The sequence below is a fragment of the Symphalangus syndactylus genome, chromosome 15 (genome assembly GCF_028878055.3).
Source record: "Symphalangus syndactylus isolate Jambi chromosome 15, NHGRI_mSymSyn1-v2.1_pri, whole genome shotgun sequence".
NCBI lineage: Eukaryota > Metazoa > Chordata > Mammalia > Primates > Hylobatidae > Symphalangus > Symphalangus syndactylus.
The window spans coordinates 71,216,856-71,239,605 of record NC_072437.2 but is presented as its reverse complement, the minus strand read 5'-3'; positions in this window follow the sequence as shown (position 1 = coordinate 71,239,605).

Genomic DNA, 22,750 nt, shown 5'->3' with positions numbered 1-22,750 from the left:
GATGAAACAAATAAATATTGGGATTTGCTATGTCATATTTGATCCCTCAGTGAGAGCATAATGACAGTGCAGAGCCTGCTCCAGACATCCTCGATGCTGTAGCTTTCCCTCCCCAAAAGTAAACAAATGTTTGGCAGAGAATCAGTTGGTCCATATGCTTGTAGGTGGCAGAATATTTACACAGAAACGTGTTCCAACCTTTGTTTTCACCTCTCTCTTTTAAAGTGTTTGTTTCAGCGTTCATGAGAAAGGATTTCCAAAATAAAAATATTTGCCTACAAAGGCTTTAGCTGTCACCTTAAATTATTACCTTAAGAGCCCTTAAAATGTCATGTTGTTAATAACAGCAGAAATATAGGAGGAAAAGACCTGCACTGGAGATTAAAATATATTTTGGAAAATTTGTATTTTCTAGAACCTTGTCTACCACTAGAGGTTTTGTAGAGAGGTGGTGAAGGTGCTATGTGGGGTTGGGGGTGAGGAATGGAATATATTGCTGGGGCTTAATCAATGAGAGAAAAAGACTAATAGAACTTTAAGAAACAGTGTGCCTGATTTTACAGATGACTTCTGTACAAGCATCCTCTTGATTTTTAGAAATGCAGTTGAAACTTGAACGACACAAGTTTGAACTGAACTGGTGACCTATATGTGAATTTTCTTCTGTTTCTGCCATCTCTGAGATAGCAAGACCAACCTTTCCTCTTCCTCCTCCTCCTCAGCCTACTCCAGGTTAAGATGACAAGGATGAAGACCTTTACAATGATCCACTTCCACATAATGAAGAGTACATATAGTTCCTCTTCCTTATGATTTTCTTAATAACATTTTCTTTTTTCTAGCTTATGTCATTGTAAGAATACAGTGTATAATACATATAACATACAAAATATGTGTTAATCAACTATGTATGTTATCAGTAAGGCCAGCAGTAGGCTATTAGTAGTTAAATTTTTGGGAGCCACAAGTTACATGTGGATTTTTGACTGTTTAAGGCCAGAGCCCCTAATCCTAGTACTGTTCATGGGTCAACAGTGAGCCTTTTACTCATGCATGTCTTTTATTGTAAATAAAAGATGAAGGGCACAGTGGAGTGCACCTGCAGTCCCAGCAACTTGAGAGACTGAGGTGGGAACCCAGGAATTCAAAGCTACAATGAGCTATGATTGTACCACTGCCCTCCAGCCTGGGCCACAGAGCAAGATCTCATCTCTGTTAAAAAAAAAAAAAAGATTAATTAAAAAAATTAAAGATAATGAATGCATCAGGAAAATAGGATGATTTATTCTAAAGCACATTACATGCCCAAAAATGGCCAAGATTCTGAGGCTGTTTAACTGATTTCCATTGAGCGAATGCCTCTGAATAACAGAAGTCTAACTGAAGTCCAGAATTCAGCCTACCTAAAAACACTTTGAACATTGATATTTCAAAGGCTTGTATTCCCAAGAGTTTCTTTGAATTTGTAAGAAGTAAATTACTAAATCAGATTTATATGTATGAGGTGATTTTATTCCCACCTGAGGATGCTGAAAAACAGATATAAATATTTGTCTATAGAGAATGGTATGCATATTTATTGAGATCTTTAGTTTACTTTTAACATACGCATTCAAAGAAATCACAGGCATGCTGCTGTCAGTTTTCCAGCAGTTCTAAACATCAATAAAAGTAACCAAACAGGGTGCATATTTTTATTGGAAGCCTGATTTAGCAACTTTAGAAATATTTTTAGTAGGAAAATACCATAAAAGTATCACAGCCATTCTGTTACAAATTCTGCTAATTTATTATCTAAGGGAAATAACCCAAATTTCTCTCCTACTCATAGAAATTCCATAGAAATGTGTGTGTGTGTGTGTGTGTACACGTGTACGTGCACACATTTCAGGCTTATAAGCTCAATCTTATTTCACAGGAATGAACACTAGTTCTTTTAGATTTTAAAGCAGATTAATGATATTAATATTGAAGTTTACCAGAAGATTCCTGAAATTTTCTAGAACTGATTACAGAATGTTTGAGATGGTACACTTGACTCATTAACTTATTTAAATACTGAGTGATCCCAAACCCTTTTTAAGACCACGACAATGCTGGTTTTCTAATTTCTCAGTCAGGAAAGGAAATAGAACAAGACCGGCTTTGTGATTTACCTCCAGCAAATTGCATGGTGAAAAGAAGTTTTAGAAACCCCACTATAGGACACTGAATGGAGACACAGAGAAAAGGAAGGAGCATGTAAAATATGCTGAGCGTTCCTACCCCTGCTTCCATCTCACAGACTCATCGTGGAGACACGATCCACAGGTAGCTGCCCCCAGAGGCCCCTTTTGTTTCAAGACTTTCTTGAGCTAAGATTACTCACCCAGCCTCATGGAGATAAGAGAGACCTAAGATATGTCTCTTGTCTCCACTCATTTTATTACAATTTATTTTGTTATTGCTTGCTATATAACATGAGTCCTATTCTTCTCCCTTAAATAGGGGAAATCTCTAGGTAATAGCGTGAGAAAGTAAAACAGGCAGTTTTCATAATTCTGCTTGATAAACCTTTTCCTGAACAGAGTTTCAATGCAGAGGAAAGAAGTAGATGGCATTTGAATACAGAATTCTTATTTTTAGAGACAATACACAGGTTATATTAGACTCCTATAAAATCAAGTAATTACCTTCTCTCTGGCTATTAGGTCCTTTTCTCATTTTTTCTTTCTTTCTTTTTGTTCAGTTAATCTTTCAGAGAGACTTCAAGGCCCTGTCTTCCTAGAAAACCCCAAAACTAACGAGGAGTAAGCTTTTCAATCAACACTTTCATATAAAAGCCCAGGTCAGGGATCACATTACCTAGAGCTTTGCTGACAGACTGGCAAACTTTTCTCTAGGAAGTGTAGCAAGATTCATTTCCCCTGGTTCTGGGTCAATAGGTATAAAACAATATGATTCGCTTCTCTCTTCGTTCCTATAGTATTTCTCCTAAGTCCTGATCCTCATGCTTCCAAACAGGAAACAGGAGGATTGTTGAGATTAGCCTGTCACCTGGTCACTTAACCCCACTCTCGGCAGCCTCTAGTTGTGACAGACGGACCAACCAGGAACTCCCCACAAGCTCCCTTTCCAGGGCTTCTTACCCCAAACTGTTGTCATGAAAGAAAATCAAGTTCAACTGCACTTGTTTATCATAACGCTCCTACCTCATTTGGAAAGAAAAACAAACAAGAATTAGTGATTTTTTATTAACTGATTCTGCAGGAAAAAAATTAAATAGATAAATTATTATCACTTTGTTTTGGAGTCTTCCATGATCCTTCAGATAACAAATTCCACGAAAGAAAGGAAAACTTTCTCATCAAGACATAATTTTATATTTTTTTAATAAAATTTTCAAAAAAAAGTAACATGGTATAAAGTGTAAAAGCTTAAAGAAATATATCTGGGCTTTGAGACTCCACTGAACATATCAACATATACTTTCGATTTTGCGAAATAGATGTGATTAGAATTTAGATATCTAGGGGTGCCAAGACTACAGATGTTTCCTTTTTAAAAACAGAAGTCTAATTTTATTAAAATCTAATGAAATCCTAATGCAATTTAAAAGTTCCAGATGTTAGAGTCATCAACATTGTTCATCTTTGTTTTTTTTTTTTTTTGGAGGCGGAGTCTCGCTCTGTCACCCAGGCTGGAGTGACCCAGTGGCGCGATCTCTGCTCACTGCAAGCTCCGCCTCCCGGGTTCATGCCATTCTCCTTCCTCAGCCTCAGGAGTAGATGGGACCACAGGCGCCCGCCACCACGCCCGGCTAATTTTTTGTATTTTTAGTAGAGACGGGGTTTCACCGTGTTAGCCAGGATGGTCTCCATCTCCTGACCTTGTGATCCGCCCGCCTCGGCCTCCCAAAGTGCTTGGATTACAGGCTTGAGCCCCCGCGCCCGGCCTGTTCATCTTTTCTTTCACCTTTATCACTGTGAGTGAACTTGTGATGCACAGTGTGGTCAAGGGGTGAGTTTAAACAAGTATTCATCCAATTAGTGTACAATATAACACTCAGAGTCATAAATCAAGTGCTACACATGGTCACGTCATCAAAATTCATTTTTTTTACACATTTAATTTTAAAATCACTTACACAAAAATTTAAAAAATTCAAAATTGTTACTATTTTTGTTTCTCCAATGTGTGACTGACAAGCTTTTTCCCTCAGTCACTTTCTCTACCCGCCACCTCTCTCTTTCTCTGTCTCTCTCCCCCCCCCACACACACACATATGTACACACACGTATATATGTACATATATATGTGCTATATATATAGTGTCAAATGAACAAATGAAAGAAAATGGCTCCTCTTAACTCCATCCAGCTCAGTGCTTCCAAATAAGGATGTCACTTTTTGACTTTCACCATACCCACCTCTGGGACGCTGGGTGCCAGTTGGATAGCATATCCATAGCTCTCACTTGAGAAAGCAGGAAAACTTACAAATATTTGCCATTTTTCAACATTCTCTCTTTTCCTCTCCCTCTGCACATCTGGGATAGATACACCAAATACTCATGGTACTGCTATTCGTACTTTCTAAATGCTGCCTACACAGAAAGATGTCTCCATTTTGCCTGGTTGTGTTGCTCCCAGAGCTTAGCTTAGACCCAAGCTTCCCTATCAGAGCACTAGCAAAGATCTACAGTGAGGTGGCTTCAGGCTGCTAGCCTACCCTATTTCCTGCAACACTCTTCCTCAGCCCAGACTTGGTACTCTGTCATATTGTCTGTGGGACACATGCCCCAGCAAAATCACAATTTTTTTTTTTCATTTAGATACTATTATTCTAAAAAGTGGTATTATTCTATGGAAACCAAAAGTAACAACAATGTATTGAAATCAGATGACATTAGAGATGTAATGAGGGATATCTGTCCCATGTGAACCTTCATGGCCATGTAACTGCAGAAGACCAGCATGACTGGCGTGTCTGTGCGGCCACACACAGCTGCAGGAGGAGTGCCATATGGGCTCCAATGCTTGCCCCACATGCGTTATCTTTTACAAAACAAGCATTTGTTATTTGATTTTTCTCAGATGTGCCTTTCCCTGACTATCTAATATGCCAAAGAACCAATGCAGAAGTTACTTCTTTTGACTACAAATATGGCCGTAGATTTACTGAGAGTTTGTCTAAAAAGTGTAGAATTACACCAAAGCAACGTTGATCTAACCCAAGATTCTCCTGGAGACAAAGTAGGAGAAGCTCCATATCTGCTTCCTTCCCACAGGAGCCACAGATCTGCAGAGCAGCTTCAAGAGTCCTTTTTTTTGTTTTTTTGTTTTTGAGACGGAGTCTTGCTCTGTCACCCAGGCTGGAGTGCAGTGGCACGATCTTGGCTCACTGCAAGCTCCGCCTCACGGGTTCACGCCACTCTCTTGCCTCAGTCTCCTGAGTAGCTGGGACTACAGGCCCCTCCACCACGCCCGGCTAATTTTTCGTATTTATAGTAGAGACGGGGTTTCACTGTGTTAGCCAGGATGGTCTCAATCTGCTGACCTTGTGATCCACCCGCCTCGGCCTCCCAAAGTGCTGGGATTACAGGCGTGAGCCACCACACCGGCCTAAGAATCCTTCTTAGAATGTTCATCCCATCTTCTCCGACCTCTTGCCTTGGTCATCTTGTGGATTTCCAATACTCTGTAGCCAATTCTCTGAACTACTTTCCTAACTTCTTCACACTTTGCCTTAGCACTAGTTCAGAACTAGTCCAGGAACACTGTGGATTCTTCTTAATGCAGGCAGGATCAGTGGAAAAAAATGAGAGTAAGAAATGAGACATCCTTGGCCGGGCGCGGTGGCTCACGCCTGTAATCCCAGCACTTTGGGAGGCCAAGGCAGGCGGATCATGAGGTCAGAAGATCGAGAGCAATCTGGCTAACACAGTGAAACCCCGTCTATACTAAAAATACAAAAAATTAGCTGGGCGTGGGATGGGAGACAGAGCTTGCAGTGAGCCAAGATCGCGCCACTGCATTCCAGCCTGGGCGACAGAGTGAGACTCCGTCTCAAAAAAAGAAAAAAAGAAAAAAAGAAATGAGACATCCTTGAGGGGCGTTTCTTTCTGTAGAAAGGAGCTTAAGTTTCCATGTGACCACCTGTTCCAGGTGGTTTCTGTCCTCCAAGAGACCCTGTCCCATCTGAACTCAGAATCCCGGGAATGTCAGACAAAATTTCTTCCTTCTGAAGAAACTTGAGTAAGAGAGGGAGTGTTCTCTGTATCCAGAACCCACCAAGGACACACCCCTGGTTAACAAGTTGGTTTTATACCAGTTGCTATGAGGGGGAACACACAACATGGGCAGGTGTCAGAACGGCTTGACTGTGGGACTTGGACTCGTTTGATGATTTGGGGGAGACGGTGAAGAGTTGGGGATTTCCTCTAGATTGGATGTTGTCAGGAAATGGAGACCCATGATTAGATATCTTAGTAAATTTTAACTGAGAGAGAAAACCATCCAAAGGTTGAATCTTTAATTGGTAAAAAGTAGTAGTCACTCCTAGTGGCCAGGCTAGGGGGATGTTGGGTCACTCTGTCTAGCTGGATTCAGACATGATTACAAAGTGGTCTTGCTTTTGACTTATCTGCCGTGATCATAGTAGCCTGACCTGAAGTTGAAGTGGTTTATGTTCAACTGAGGGACACCATTGCCCAGCTGTGCATGCCAGGCCAGCTCCTGGATGCCAGGGGCTGCTTTTCTCTTCCTCAGTCCACTTGATTTGGCCAAAAGAAAACAAATTAGGCCACAGGTCTTAATCAGTCCCTTTGGATTTTCACCATGCCTGATCTTTTTCTGAGCAGGAAGTTGTTTAGAGAACACAGTCTGTGGTTGGACTTGGATTAATTTCTCCTGCTTCAGGAGATTTGTGGGATCATCAGACATGACAGTAGCTGCCTAGTAGCACTTTAGAGTCTGTACAGCACACTTCAACTGATTGCAACAAAAGCAGTTATCAGGGAAAACAAAAAACAAACAACTCTTAATCCTTGAAACAAGTTTTGAAGCCAGGGGTCGAGATTATAAAACCTGGTGAATCCAGCTGAATCTGTTTTAGAGAACCAGGTGACATTCTTTTTTCTTAGTTTCATCATGAGCTTATTTGTCCTGCAGTATGTAGATATAATGAAAAGTGTTCCCTATAACATAGATTTCCTCTTGGCTAGTTAAGGGGAAAACAAGTGCTTTGTGATTGTCTGTAAGAACAGTGGTTTGTTGGAGTTTTAGGCTTTTATTGGAGTCAAGGAAAGATTTGGGACTAACTTTCCATTTCAGTATTTCTAACATGACAATTGCTGTTGACCACAGCATGCATATAGATTTATCACAGTTGTCACTTCTGGAAATTTTATAAATAGACTTGTATAGACCTCACTTAAAAAGTTTCTGGGTAATTTTTCAATGGAAATATTATCAACTGGAGGTGTGATAACTTTAAATATTTGCAGACCTCTAACAATTATCTTGAACACACGGAATGCTTCTATGTGTGATGGGCAGTTGTCAATCTGTTGTCAATATAGGAAAGAATGATCTGGTGATACACGGACTGCATTAGGAATGAAAGTATTGTTTACTGCAATAAGAAGAGGCCTGTTTTGTGTCCCTTTATGAAAACAAAATTTTTTTTTTTGAGACAAAGTCTCACTCTGTCACCCAGGCAGGAGTGCAGTGGCACTATCTTGGCTCACTGCAACCTCCCACTCCCAGTTCCAGCAATTCTCCTGCCTCACAGGGTTCCACCATCTTGGTCAGCCTGGTCCCAAACTCCTGACCTCGTGATCCACCCGCCTTGGCCTCCCAAAGTGCTGGGATTACAGGCATATGACACAGTGCCCGGCTGAAGACAAATTTTTTGAGTCAATTTTAAATAATGTGTCTCTGAAGAAAACAAATTCAGCCAAGTGGTCAGGGTAGCCCCAATATTAGTGTTCTCAGGATTGACCATCCTTGTTGATAGGACGTAATGACCTCAGCAGAATCATTTTGATAACATGAATTAAGGTTCATATCTTAGAAGACTGAAGGTTGGTAGTAGTAATGTGAAGGAAATTTAGGTATTAGATGGCAATATAAAAAGGGAATCTATTCTGTGAAGGATTTGAAAGAACACCTTTGGGGGTGGGGTCTCAGACCCAGCAAACAATATTTAAGAACCCATTTTTCCCTATAGGTTTAGAAAAATGTTCAGAGCTTTGGGTTTCCTCACGTCAAAGAAGAAAACCATAGAAATAAAATATAAATATATATTTATATATTATTATATAAGTATATATTATTGTATAAATATATTTATATAATTTATGAATGTATAATTAATTTATAAATATATTAATATTTATATAAATATGTTTATATAATATAGATATTTACATTGTATATATTTATATATACTTATATAACACAAATATTTTTATATAATGTATTTATATTTCATATTATAAATATATATTCATTTATATTTTTAAAAATTTATGTGTATATATGTGTGATAAAAAAGAATGATCATATTAGTGCTCTAAAGGTGGCCAGATTAGTGGTAGAGCGAAGAGATAGAAAAGTGTGTGAATCAGAAATTAATCTTATTTTGTATCTCGGGTGGAAAATATCTGCTTCTGCAGTCAGTGGCTTCTGAAAGTCTCCAAGGAATCCTGAAGCAGTGAGGTATGTCTTTAATGTTAATCTGAAAATCAAAACCTTGAATTTTCCTGATACATCAGTCATTCACAGTACCTGGTGAGATCTTTTTCACTGAGGCTCAAGGGCAGCTTTTCTCTGACGCCTTCACAGTCTTGCCAGGGTCGCACCATTGGCGGGCAGTGTGTGCCTTGGAAACATCGTGTGCAACGCATCTTGCAGTGAGCCCACCAATGTCAGGCCATCGGTCTCTGCTCTTGTGAAAAATATTGTGAAACATCTTTGCTAAAATTCTATTTTCAGAATAGCCAACTTCTTAGATAATCTTAATGCATATCAAGGCTTTTTAATTGGCCATTTATTTTAGAGAGGTTGTTGGAGATGTCAGGCCATCTCTTGGTTTCTGAAGCAGGTTGAAGATATTGACACATCTAAAATCATGTACCTACTGGTGAGGTGTGGTGGCTCACACCTGTAATCCCAGCACTTTGGGAGGCTGAGGCAGGCAGATCACGAGGTCAGGAGATCAAGACCATCCTGGCTAACACAGTGAAACCCCGTCTCTACTAAAAATACAAAACAAAATTAGCCGGGCGTGGTGGTGGGCGCCTGTAGTCCCAGCTACTCAGGAGGCTGAGGCAGGAGAATGGCGTGAACCCAGGAGGCAGAGCTTGCAGTGAGCGGCTATCAGGCCACTGCACTCCAGCCTGGGCAACAGGGAGAGACTCTATCTCAAAAAAATAAAATAAAATAAAATCATGTACCTACTATCAATATAAGAGAGAGAGAGAGGGAGGGTGTGTGTGTGTGTGTGTGTGTGTTTCAGGAGGTCTGGAAAGTGGTGAGGACATTTTTGTGTGTTGATAGATTATTTAACGATTCTCCTTCAGTCAGTTGTTTTCTGTATTCAGTTACTTAATTCTCGCCCATATATTCTGGTCTTACCTACGAAATCTGAGAAAAAGATAGGTTCTGGAAAGATTTCTTAACATATAGACATATTCAGTAAAGAAACAGACTTGGGATGACCAGGCTGAAATGTTAGTAAGACATGGAATGGCTAGCTTAAGAGCAAATATACGGAAGTTAATACAGAGGGGGAATAATAGGATTGGCTTTATTACTAGGGTAATATACCAGGGATATGAGTTGATGTCTCAGTTTCTCTAGTTTACTTGTTTTTTATTGTTTTCTTTAAATCTCTTGGTGGATTTCCTAGTTTCCCTAAGTATAACACTCAGCATATCTTAAGAGACCCGTAGACGTCCTTCTTTGAATGATACAACCACAAGAAGAAGCTGTGGATCTCAAGACGCGATCTGTGATGGTCCAGAACTGCGAGAGTGGGCCCATTCCTGGGGATCGCGACGGAAAGGAAGGTTTCTATGAAGAGCCGGGCTTGCTTTGCAGATTTTGGAGCTGACGTTTTGTTATTGGAGAAACATTTTCAAACTGGAATTTGGAGAGGCATTTTCAAGGCATTTTCATTTCTTGTAGAATGCTCAGACACTAGATGGCTCATAAGCAGTGTTAAAAACATGTTACATTTCAGAAAAAGTTGACAAGAAGCACTCAGTTTTTGCCTGCCTGTTTTTAAAAAACCATGACGTGCTATTGGGATTTATGGTTTCACTTGTCATATTGGCACCTGCGATGGAGAAGATCATTAAAAACTTTTTTCAAGTTTTCATTTATTGTACCCATAGAAAAATTATATTTCTATTAATTTTAGTGGGAAAATTTTGAAAAGTGTGTTGTAAGCTATTCCAGGTAATATCTTTCTTATTGTATAGCTATTACTCAGACCTATCTAAAGAAACAGTTGAGTGTGAATTACCTCAAAATCAAAGTAGTCATTTTAAACTTTGAAATGCATTATGCACCTGAGGTGCTGACAGCAAAGCCTGTGCCAAGCATTTGATCCACTGATACCCATTTTCCAAGTACTCCAGATCCTTAGATCTGCATCTCTTCCATTTTTGCTGTGGCCAACTTTCAAATAAGGGATCGGGAAACAGTTTAGGGATCATAAATCACACTGATGGTTGGAAAAATAAAAAGCGTTCCTTTGCTTCTTCAGATGTGCTTCCATACATTTTTACACATCTTTTGGCTAAATCAGAAATCCAGATGCAAAAAGATGGTGCTTACAAATGCAGTGTCTATTTGTGACAACCCATGGAAGAACAGAGGGCCAGGAAACCAAATAAAGCTCTTCTCTGGCATAACAAAAGGTAGGTCAATACTGCAGAAAGCAACAGGCGACAGTTTGCTTAAAAGTGGATGTGGGCCAGGTGCAGTGGCTCATGCCTGTAATCCCAGCACTTTGGGAGGCCAAGGCAGGCAGATCACGAGATCAGGAGTTTGAGACCAGTCTGGCAAACATAGTGAAACCCCATCTCTACTAAAAATACAAAAAATTAGCCAGGTCTGGCAGTGTGCACCTGTAATCCCAGCTACTAGGGAGGCTGAGGCAGGAGAATCATGTGAACCCTGGAGGCGGAGGTTGCAGTGAGCCAAGATCACACCACTGCACTCCAGCCCAGGTGACAGTGTGAGACTCTATCTAAAAAAAAAAAAAAAAAAAGCAGATGTGGTTGCCATTGTTGTGTCTGCATTCCATCAAATGATCTATTCAGCCAAAATACCACATTCGCTGCGATGGATAATATTAAGGAAATATTTTGACCTACTATTAAATGGTAATAGTAACAGCTTCACTTTGACTTTTAAAAATTCCAATCTTTCTGATAGGACAATTGACTGTTCTTTCCTTATTTCACCTTTTCTTTATTTCCCAATGTATTTTTAAATAATAAAAGCATGTTACTTTTCTAATCATAAAAATATATTTAAAAGTCCCTATCCTGTCTTGGACACGCTATTTAAATCCTACTGTTGTCCCTGGTTCATCCCCTCATCACAACACCTTCCCCAGCTCCCCTCTAGCACATATTTCTGGTGGTGGGGACTCCTCATTTGATGCTCATGTGTTAAGTATCAATTTGAGCATAAGTCATTTTTTTCCCGATGTAATTGCAGGAGCATTGGCTGTCAGGATAATTCATGCAGGCTTTGGTATGTCTTGGAGTAGTAATACAACATTAGCACAAAGCAGATATTTGGTGCACACTTAAGCTTTCTCTTCTGACGTTTATTCTCCCTGCTTTCCATAGCCCTCTTTAAGGAAAAAAAAAAAAAAGCCTTTTTAAAGAAAAAAAAAAAAAGAAAATGTACCAAATTTCAAACCCTTAAACTCTGGCTTAGAACATTTTCTATCAGGTTTAGTATCTTTATATTCCTACCACCCACTCTGAACTTCATCTTGCATTGAGTAAACACCTTCCTTCCTTCTTGTAGAATAAAGTCTCTATTTATTACCGCCAATCTGCAGATCTCTATCCCCACCTCAACCTTAATCTGGAGAGAAAGATAGTACTTTTATTAACTTTATGTTGGATAATAATATAATGGTGGTTATTTTAACAGCTGAAATGTTCTAGTTTCTTAGGGTCTTAACTTTATTTTACTAAGCATATTTCCTTTATTTATACTTATAATTAATTGTGCTCATTTTGTTATTTTATTTTACTTTTATTTTTGCTTGTTGTGATGGTTAATACTGAGTGTCAACTTGATTGGATTGAAGGATACAAAGTATTGATCTTATTGATCTTGGGTGTGTCTGTGAGGGTGTTGCCAAAGGAAATTAACATTTGAGTCATTGGGCTGAGGAAGGCAGACCCACCCTTAAATTGGGTGGCCACAATCTAATCAGCTCCCAGCAAAGCTAGACTATAAGCAGGCAGAAAAATGTGAAAACAGAGACTGGCCTAACTTCCCAGCCTACATCTTTCTCCCGTACCAGATGCTTCCTGCCCTCGAACATCAGACTCCAAGTTCTTCAGTTTTGCAACTCAGACTGGCTCTCCTTGTTCCTCAGCCTGCAGATGGCCTGTTGTGGGACCTTGTGATCATGTGAGTTAATACATAATAAACTCCGCTTTATATGTATGTATGTATGTATGTATGTGTGTGTGTATATATATATATATATATATATATATATATTCCATTAGTTCCACTTAACATTTCAACCCCAACCCCTACCTATGCTCACATCCCTTCTCCTTATCTTGATGTGTTTGTTTATTGTTCTATAACATGTCACCATTTTACATACCCACTGTTTACTGTTAATGTTCTGCCTTCTCATGATAACCTGTGAGCCTTAGGAGATCTGGGTACCTTGTCTGTTTATACACAAATGTTACCTCAAACATGTATAACAGCAAGTGGCATATAGTAAAGTACAATAACTTTTTATAAAGTCTGAATAAACTCCACCAAAATTCCAATGCCACTGGACACCTCCTATTTCAGATGGTGAATCTCATGCTTCACTCCCAACTTGCCCAACCTTAAATGCGCATTTTCCACCCTGCCCCGAACTCTGGGCTTTGGGCACTGAAGAAACACTCACTCCAGAATCAGTATCAAGAACACATGTTCAGTAAGTATCTCTTAGAAATAAAATAACATTCTAGGCATTAGAATTCAAATAGTTTAAAATAAATCTCTTAAATGCCACAATATTATAATCTAAGTGAGACCAGGCATGGTAGCAGAATATACATGGCCAAGGAACTAGAGGTGGGTATGGGATGGGGGGAAGATAAAATACTGCTCCCAGTTTAAAACACACACTACGCCACCACCACCACCATTACTATCAAGCACATCACCATTGCCTACCATCACCATTACCACTACCAACAGCATCACCACTATCATCACCAGTATTACCACCACCATCACCACCACCACCACAAACACTACCCTCACCACCACCACCACCATTACCACTACCACCACCATCACCACTAACATCATCACCACCATCATTATCACCATCAACACAACCACCACCTTCACTATTCCCATCACCACCACCACAATCACCTTCATCACACTACCTTCACAACCACCACAACTGCTAATCACCACCATCTTAACCACAACTACTATCATCACCACTACCATCTACCTTGGCAACCACAACCACCAACACCAACACCACTACCACCTTCACCATCACCATCACAACCACCACCATTACTGCCACCACCATGACAACTATTACAACCACTGGCATCATCACCACCATAACCACCACCAGCACAATCGCCATCTGCACCACCGACTTTATCACCACCAACATCATCACCATTACCACCATCACCACCACTTTTACTACCATCATTATGATTGCCACCACCACAATCCCACCTTTCACTATCACCATCACCACCACCATCACTTCCACCACCTTCACCACCACCACAGCCTCCACAACTACCTTCACCATCACCACTATTACCCCCACCACCACCACCACTGAAATCATCACCATCACCACCATCACTGTCACTGCCACCATTATCATCACCACCATTATCATTACCACCACCATCACCTCCACCACTTTCACTGCCACCACTACCTTCACCATCACCACCACTACCACCAACACCAACACTGAAACCACCACCAACACTACAACCATTACCACCACCACCAATAAAACAATCACCACCCCCCTACCACCACTCCCACCGCCCCATCACCTTTGCCACCACCACCATCACCATTACTACTGTCACCATCACCACCACCCTCACCAGCACCACCAGTACCACAACGTTAATCACCATTACCACCACTACCACCATCATCACCACCACTATCACCAACACCATCAGCACCATTACCACCACCACCATCGCTGTCACCATCACCATCAAATGCATACATGCACAGTCTTTCCAACCCTCAGTTTCTGTGAAAGAAAAAATTGAATCTGTCAGCAGGTGATAGAATAAATAATAATCCACAAACCTATTAGCTTACAAAATACAATTTACATTGTGTTTGTTTTGGGTTACAGTAGACATTTAAAATATTTCAGTAAGACAATAACTGAAAAGCTAATAGTAAGCAATAATTTGTATCAAGACCTCCACTGGAGTCAGGTTGTGCTCACAATCTGAATGCCTTTGCTCGTGACGTTACCAGAGGGAAGAGAGAAAGGATGTTACAATATGGTCTCTGACAATAAACTACTGCGGGGGCTATCAAATACAATGATTTTTAAAAATCCTAATAATATTGGAAGTATACCATGCAGTTTGTGCAGATAGCAGATAACACAATGGTTCACAAGAAATAAAAGAATCTAAAATATAAAGCCAAGCAGGTCTTATAAGAACTTAAAATAGGCTATGAAAAAAATTGAATTTAGATGAGATGAAAGGAAAGAGTATTGTGGAGGAAATATATTTTTCAAAGTCACTGGACCCTAATATTTGTGAAATACAAGGTAAGGGTTCAGATGGAGACCCACATGCTAGGTGTCTAAATATTTTAAAATTATAAAACAACCTAACAAACTTTTATCATTCCACTCTAATAAATAGCTTTATAACAACAACTTGGAATCTGGGTTTAAATTCAGCAGTATCAGGCTCTCGAAAAGTCTAAGCTGGAACATGGAGCAGCTCCTGTCCTTCTCTAACCTCCCTCTGCATCACCTCACCCTCCAAGGGATCTCTTTCCTGCACTTTTGGATACACTGGTCTAAACATCTAAATTCCAGCCATATTCGACCTCTGCAAATCCACCTTCTAGTTATCCCTGAGACCTAAGGGTTCACATACCAGCTGCACAGTCTGCCCTCAGGAGGAGTGAACAATGAACACAGGAAGAGGCCACATAGATGCTGGAAGGTCCAGGATCCCAGATAACCTTGGTCTAAAAGGAGCATGCAGGCACCAATTAGCATGTCCTTAGCCCCATGGCTTTCTTGGCCTGGAGAGAGGTGCTTGGTGAAAGGAGACCAGAACAGGGACCTCTCTAAAACTCAGGGCCCAGGGCAAGTCTCTCTTGCCTGGGTTTAAGTGTAGTACTGAGAGGTGAAGCCAGCCAGACATCCTGGGTCTAGTGGGGACTTGGAGAACTTTTCTACAAAAGGTTTGTAAAATGCACCAATCAGTGCTCTGCAGCAAGCTAGAGGTTTGTAAAATGCACCAATCAGCGCTCTGTAAAAACGCACCAATCAGCACCCTGTAGCTAGATAGAGGTTTGTAAAATGCACCAATCAGCGCTCTGTAAAATGGACCAATCTGCACTCTGTAAAATGGACCAGTCAACACTCTGTAAAATGGACCAATTAGCACTTTGTAAAATGGACCAATCAGCAGGACATGGGCTGGGACAAATAAGGGAACAAAAGCTGGCCACCTCCAGCCAGCAACAGCAGCCCGGTCAGATTCCACTGAAGTCTGTGGAAGCTTTGTTCTTTCGCTCTTCACAATCTTACTGCTGCTGTTCACTCTTTGGGTCCATGCTATCTTTAAGAGCTGTAACACTGGGCTGGGCACGGTGGTGCACACCTGTAATCCCAGGACTTTGGTAGGCTAAGGCAGGCAGATCACGAGGCCGGGAGATGGAGACCATCCTGGCTAACAGGGTGAAACCCCGTCTGTACTAAAAATACAAAAAAATTAGCTAGGCATGGTGGTAGGTGCCTGTAGTCCCAGCTACTCAGGAGGCTGAGGCAGGAGAATGGCGTGAACCCAAGAGGCGGAGCTTGCAGTGAGCCGGGATCATGCCACTGTACTCTAGCCTGGACGACAGAGCGAGACTCTGTCTCAAAAAACAAAAAGCTGTAATACTCACCGGGAAGGTCTGCAGCTCCATTCTTGAAGTCAGACCAGGAACCCACCAGAAGGAACAACTCTGGACACAGTACTACTTCAAGTTAATATCAGGTAGAGCAATTTCATAAGAAAGGATAAGGTAAAACAGTACTGAACATGTCCGTTCTCACAGCATTTTGAGTTCAGAACGAAGCAGTGATGCCTCTCATTAAAAATTATTTTGATATGTATTTTTATTTTATGTGAGAAATTGTATCTTAAAAACTAAAAAATCCTAAAACTAAAATCCTAAAACTCACATTAAAAATATTTTATGTAAATATTAAAAAGCAGTGGATTGTCACCTACAAGGGGTAAGATAATTTTGCCTACGCATACTGTTCAGAGACAGAGTCTCCAAATGTTAATTTAAAAAAATCTAAAGTTGAATATTTTAGTCTATATTCAACTTCCTGTATATAATTTTATTAAAGTAATATTATCTCTGCATATCACCAACAGATAAGGAATAAAGTGAACAAAATAAACTGTTTAATAGACTTTTAATTACTTAAAAGCAATAGAATGAAGATGAAACAACCCTTCCCATTCTTACTCTATGGCTATAGAATTTGGAGTCTATGATGTCAAAAATAAAAATTGTTATCATTTAAAGATATTTATATATTTACACTTACATCAAATTTCAGGGAGGACGGCATATAGGCATGTGGGTTCGGAACTGTGTTGGTTAAAGTGACCTCAGTAAAGCAAGGGAAATGAAAGAGGATCGGTCAAGGAGAATCTCTGAAAGATATCTTTCCAAGGTGTGTCCTAGTTGATCAGTCATGGGCTTGCAGATTGCTTTTAATAAGATAGTACAACAATTGGTTCAAGTTTGTTTGGATAAATTTGGATGTTTCGTCTGTTTTTCTCATTTTGTTTTTGATATTTCCATGGAGGCATGGCTTGACCTGGTCCTCAGAACTGAGGTGCAAGTGTGCACTATTTCATTAAAGAAGGAAAAATGTCTATTCACAGACTTGCTATGCTTTTCCTATTAATTTCCTCATAGGATACTGGCTTTTTATAGTTGTTATATGCTGACAGATGGTTAGATGTAGAATTTATCTTCAAACACAGCCATATTTTCTCATGAAGATTTTTGAAGCCTAGTTTAACCTGTTTAGCAAATGACTATAATTATGTTCCATTAATTTCATCATGAAAGAAAAAACAAAATGGGTTATTCCAAAGAATTTGTTTTTTAGATTATATGAACTTTCGGCTGCATTTCCTTCTTAAAGGCAGACCTTTCAGATTGGATTTCTGTGGACAAGGACTGTTGGTGTTTCCTGTAGTTCAGCTGATTACACAGTTACTAAGTCAGTTCAAGTGTTTCCATAGAGCCTCACTGATGATTCGTTGAGATTGGCCTTGACTTTGCTTCGTTGAGTTGTTCATTGACTTTTTTTCTCTCTTGGTTATCATGTACTTTGTTATTTTTTTCCCCAGTGGAATCTAAAAATCCAGCTAGACTTTATCAAAGGTTAACTTCATCCCAACAGAAAAATATAGTGTCTGCTGGAAAGAATACTACCTGCACTAGCTATTTATTTTTTTTAACCTCAGATATAGTGACATTCCACTTTGCTCCAATAAGAAGCTTGTAGAATTAGAGAATTTGGGTTTTTTAAAATTTCCAAAAATTTGGTCAGGCGCAGTGGCTCACGCCTGTAATCCCAGCACTTTGGGAGGCCAAGGCGGGCGGATCATGAGGTCAGGAGATCAAGACCATCCTGGCTAACATGGTGAAACCCCCGTCTCTCCTAAAAATACACAAACAAAATTAGCCAGGCATGGTGGCAGGCGCCTGTAGTCCCAGCTACTTGGGAGGCTGAGGCAGGAGAATGGTGTGAACCTGGGAGGCAGAGCTTGCAGTGAGCCAAGATCGCCCCACTGCACTCCAGCCTGGGCGACAGAGGGAGACTCTGTCTCAAAAAAAAAAAAAAAATCCACAAATTCAGTTTTATTATAAAAAGAAATCAGTAAACTACAATAATCAAGGATTTATTTTTCAGAGGATTTAGAAAATCATTTTGATGACAATGAGAAGAAATTTTAAGTGAAAAAGAAAGCATGCGATTTCCTAGGTCAGTGACTAGGGGGATATAAACACATGAAATAAAGCAACAGGAATAAAAAGAAAAAAATAATTTTTTTATTATTATACTTTAAGTTCTGAGGTACATGTGCAGAACGTGCAGGTTTGTTACATAGTTATACACATGCCATGTGGTTGGCTGCACCCATCAACCCGTCATCTACATTAGGTATTTCTCCTAATGCTATCCCTCCCCCAGCCCCTGACAGGCCCAGGTGTGTGATGCCCTGCCCCCACCCCCGTGTCCATGTGTTCTTTTTTTTTTTTTTTTTTTTAAGACGGAGTCTCGCTCTGTCACCCAGGCTGGAGTGCAGTGGCGTGCTCTCGGCTCACTGCAAGCTCTGACTCCCCGGTTCATGCCATTCTCCTGCCTCAGCATCCCGGGTAGCTGGAACTACAGACCCCCTCCACCACGCCCGGCTAATTTTTGTGTGTGTGTGTGTGTGTGTTTTTTTTTTTTTTTAGTAGAGACAGGGTTTCACCGTGTTAGCCAGGATGGTCTCCATCTCCTGACCTCATGATCTGCCCGCCTTGGCCTCCCAAACCCGTGTCCATGTGTTCTCATTGTTCAACTCCCACTTATAAGTGAGAACATGTGGTGTTTGGTTTCCTGTTCCTGTGTTAGTTTGCTGAGAATGATGATTTCCAGCTTCATCTATGTCTCTGCAAAGGACATGAACTCATCCTTTTCTATAGCTGCATAGTATGCCATGGTGTATACATGCCACATTTTGTTTATCCAGTCTATCATTGATGGGCATTTGGGCTGGTTCCAAGTCTTTGCTATTGTGAACAGTGCCACAATAAACATACGTGTGCATGGGTCTTTACAGTAGAATGATTCATAATCTTTTGGGTATATAGCCAGTAAAGAGATTGCTGGGTCAAATAGTATTTCTAGTTTTAGATCCTTGAGGAATCACCACACTGTCTTACACAATGGTTGAACTAATTTACACTCCCACCAACAGTGTAAAAGCGTTCCTATCTCTCCACATCCTCTCCAGCATCTGTTGTTTCCTGCCTTTTTAATGATCGCTATTCTAACTGGTGTTAGATGGTATCTTGTTGTGGTTTTGATTTGCATTTTTCTAATGACCAGTGATGATGAGCTTTTTTTCATGTTTGTTTGCCACATAAATATCTTCTTTTGAGAAGTGTCTGTTCATATCCTTTCCTCATTTTTTGATGGGGTTATTTTTTTCTTGTAAATTTGTTTAAGTTCTTTGTAGATTCTGGATATTAGCCCTTTGTCAGATGGATAGATTGCAAAAATTTTCTCGCATTCTGAAGTTTGCCTGTTCACTCGGATGAGAGTTTCTTTTGTCATGCAGAAGCTCTTTAGTTTAATTAGATCCCATTTGTCTATTTTGGCTTTTGTTGAAATTGCTTTCTTCACAGAATTGGAAAAAAACTACTTTAAATTTCATATGGAACCAAAAAAGAGCCCACATACACAAGAAAATCTTAAGCAAAAAGAACAAAGCTGGAGGCATAACATAATTAAGTACATAGAGAATCCAAAGCAATATCAAAAAAAAAATAGAAAAAATAAAACTACTACAATAAAGGTAAATTTACCAGGCACACAGGATGCAATCAATATGCAAAGACCAATTATATTTTTATATATGAGCAACAAAAATTTAAAAATGAAATTAAAAAAGAATACCATTCATAGTAACATAAAGCATTAAAAATTAAATTTTTAAGAATAACATATTTAAATGTGCAAGACTGTACCTATAGGAGACATACTGAGGGAAATCAAAGAAGATATAACTGAACGGTGACTATACTGTGTTCATGTTTTATAATATATAAACTTGTTAAGATGTCACTTCTTTCTAAATTAATCCACAGACTTAATGTAGTCCCAATCAAAATCCTAGCAGTCATTTTTTTTTGTTGAAGTTAACAGGTTGACTCTAAAATATACAAGGAACTAAAAAGAAATAAAAATAGCCAAAGCAATTTAATAATTGGCTTTTACTGTTTGATTTCAAGACTTGCTCTAAAGCTACAGTAATTAACAGTGATATGGGCATAAGGCTAGGCAAAATGATCAGTGAAAAAGAATGGAGAGTCTAGAAATACTTCCTCCCCACCCCTACACGCACATACTTATGGTCCATTTGTTTTCAACAAAGGAAACAAAGCAATTTAATGGAGAAAATGATAGTCTTTTCAGCAAATGGTTCTAGAATAGTAGCAGATCCCTATAAAGAAAATCTACCTTAACCTATACTTTATATCATATCTAAAAATTAACTCAATCTTGGTCATACACTTATATATAAAATTTAAAGTTATCAGGCAGCTAAGAAAGAAGTCAAAAGATAATATATTGTTATAAAGAGATTTATTAGAAAAAAATAAAATTAACTAGCCATAAAGAAAATATTGATAAATTAGACTTATTCAGAATTAAAAGTGTCCATCAAAAGGTACAGATAGACAGTTAGTAGGCAGTGCAAAATACTTGAAATTTCTATATTTGAAACAGGACTTGTATCCAGAATATATTTTAAAACCCATTGAACTCAATAATAGTGATAATAATAATTATTTAAAAAATAATTTTAAAATGGGCAAAAGATTTTACCAGATACCAAAAAAAGAGGAATACACAGTAAACAACTGAAAAGGCAATTAACATTAGTCATCTAGGAAATGCAAATCAGAGCCACAATAATTTCCATTTCACAACTATTGAAGACTCACAGTACCAGATGTTGAAATAACTGAATTCTGATATATGGTGATGATTGTGTAAAATGGTAAAACCTTCTTAAGAAACTGACAGTTTCTTACAAGGTTAAATGTACATCTACCCTATGACTTAAAAGTTCTATTCCTAGTTATTCCCCCAAGAGAAATAAATGCAAATCTTCCAAGAAAGACATGTATAATAACATTTATAGTAACTTTATTCATAATAGATAAAACCTGGAAATAGCCTCAAATTTCAGAAAAAAAATGAGTAATCAAATTGTTATATTTTTCATGCACCTTTTTGTTTATTGTTTTCAAATTGATTTTTAGAATAGTTTTGGATTTACAGAAAAACTGAAAAGATAGTAAAGAAAATTCCCATATACCCAATACCCAGCTTTCCCTGTTATCATCTTACATTGGTATGGCAGGTGTTACAATCAAGGAACCAAACTTGAGGCAGAAGAATAGGGTCTAGAAACAGGAAACCTAAGGCCAACCCATGGCTGCCTTCTTGGAAATCAACTAAGAGGAAAACCCCACCTCTCCATGACCACGTAATATAAGGGGCCAAATGTCCCTCTCTCCCCAAACCTCCCCTCCCCTACCTAGTGAGAATGTTTGTAATTGGTCCATTCTGGAACCTTCATTTTCATATACATCACAGGCAGGATGCCTCTGATTGGTCCTGGGCAAAATCCTTCATTTGTATAGGGTGTAACTTATCAGAGGCCTCTAACGGGTACTTAGGGGTTTTACCATGTTTTTTAATTTCAATTAAAAACCCAAGGAACATTACAGCCAGGGCTCTTGAGCCACTTGCTTGGGCCTGCTCTCACTCTGTGGAGTGTACTTTTGCTTCAATAAATCTATGCCTTAATCTTCTGTTGTTTTGTGTGTTTTGTTCAATTTCTTTGTTAAATATGCCAAGAACCTGGATAACTTGCACACAAGACTTCCATCTGGTAACAAACTAATACACTGTTATAAACCAAAGCTCATGGTTTACTCAGATCTTATTTTTACTTAATCTCCTTTTTCCCATCCAGGATACTGCATTACATTTAGACATCATGTCTCCTTAGGCTTCTCTTGACTCTTAACAGTTTCTCATTCTTTCCTTGTTGTTGATGACCTTGAGAGTTTTGAGGAGTATCAGCCATGTAATTTGTAGAGTGTCCCTTAATTGAGGTTCATCTGATTATTTTCTCATGCATAGACTGGTGTTATGGTTTTGGGGAAGAAAGAGCTGTGTTGATCACATTATATCGAGAATATATATCCTATGAACTTGATCCATCACTGTTGATATTGACCTTGGTCACTTGGCTGAGGTGGCATTTCTCAGGTTTCTTTACTGCAGTTACTTTTTTTTTTTTTTTTTTTTTTTTTGCCCTTTCCATATTGTGCTTTTTGGGAGGAAGGAGCTCAGTACAGCTCACACTTAGGTGCAGGGAGTCATGCATCCCCTCCTTGAAGGTGAAGTAAATTCTAGTATT